Below are 1,364 nucleotides of genomic sequence, written 5' to 3'. Positions count from 1 at the left end.
CCTTTTCCCCTTTCCTGATTTTTCTTTTCACGTTGCCTGTCAGCCACCGAGGGGTTATTTAGCCCTTTTTTGGGCACTTTATCTAAGCAGAAAGGTCATTTTGAGTGAAAAGTCGGGATGCTTCTGTTTGGGAAACATCAAAAGAAACACTTTGGAAAATGTTTTGTCAATTCAGCCTGGTTCCCTAAACAAAGTTGATGCAACAGCTCTTTTCTTCCCAACAACAATCTCCGTCCTTCCTTCCCAATTGTTCCGGCCAACCCTTCAGGGGCAGAAGAAGATAAACTCCTCCAGAGCTCGTCAAAACAGGCGAAGCGAGGAGAGAAGGATCCAGCCACTACCGAGGCGATGCCGGAGAAGCCCCGCTGGAGACCCTCAAGCCGTGGGTCAGTGGGAAAGGAGGGTTTCTCACTTCCCCAGCGCAGAGTTGTGCCTTCCCGGAGCCCACCGGCCCTGAGCCCGACGCCGCACCCCCTCGGGTGCTGCCGTGGGGGTCCCCTCTCCCGCGCCGAGGCTGCCGGCTCCCGGGGGGGTGGCGGAGGGGCTGTTCCGTGAGTGAGCCGGAGGAAAGCTGCATTCCTCACGCGCTTACCTAATGCCGGCTGGACACGAGCTTCTCGGCTCCAGGGTGGGGCTTGGACCCTGCGCTGTTAATCTCGAGGCTTCAGACGTTGGCTCCAAAAACAGCCGTCGGGGCAGGTTGGGGGGTTGACAAACGGCCCCGCGCCCCCTCTGCCAGCAGCCGCGCCTGACCTTGCCGAGTGCATCGGCTGTTCCTCACGTTTCCCCGGGAGCCACGCGCCCGGGTTGTGGCTCCTCCGGGGCTGTTTTCCCCACAAGCACCGTGTGTCCCGTTTTCCTTATTCCTTGCTGCTGTGCTACCTCCGGCCAGGCTTAGCCAGGATGCTGCAGTGCCGGGGGTGATGGGGGGCTTGGCCCTTCACCTCCGCACCTCGCTTGCAGAGAGCAGTACGTGCGTTGGGGTCTTCTCAGCACTGCCTTGCTCCTCGCCAGCCAGGGCCCCGCGAGCTGGCCAGCAGGAGCTGCAGCCAACGTGGGTCCTTTCTAGATGTTTCTCCAGGTCTCCAGAGATGCAGCAGCAGAGCAGTTGAGGTGTCTCATGATGGAGACAGGTTTGCCTTGACCCAGACTCCTTAGCAATACACGGGGGCCCCAGTGTGACCAGGTGAGTTGAAGATCGCCCGTCGAGGTGTCACCCTCAGACCCTGCTTGCAGAAATTGTTCCACTCTTGAGAGCATGGCAGAGCCAGGACCTAACGAAGGAGAAGGTAAGGTGCTGAGGTAAGAGATTTGGGGGGCAGCAGGAGAGCTGTTGTGGTAAGAGGGGTGATCAGCATGGTCCA

This window comes from Falco naumanni, chromosome 17 (assembly GCF_017639655.2).
Source record: "Falco naumanni isolate bFalNau1 chromosome 17, bFalNau1.pat, whole genome shotgun sequence".
Classification (NCBI taxonomy): domain Eukaryota; kingdom Metazoa; phylum Chordata; class Aves; order Falconiformes; family Falconidae; genus Falco; species Falco naumanni.
Note: the sequence above shows the minus strand (reverse complement) of the source record.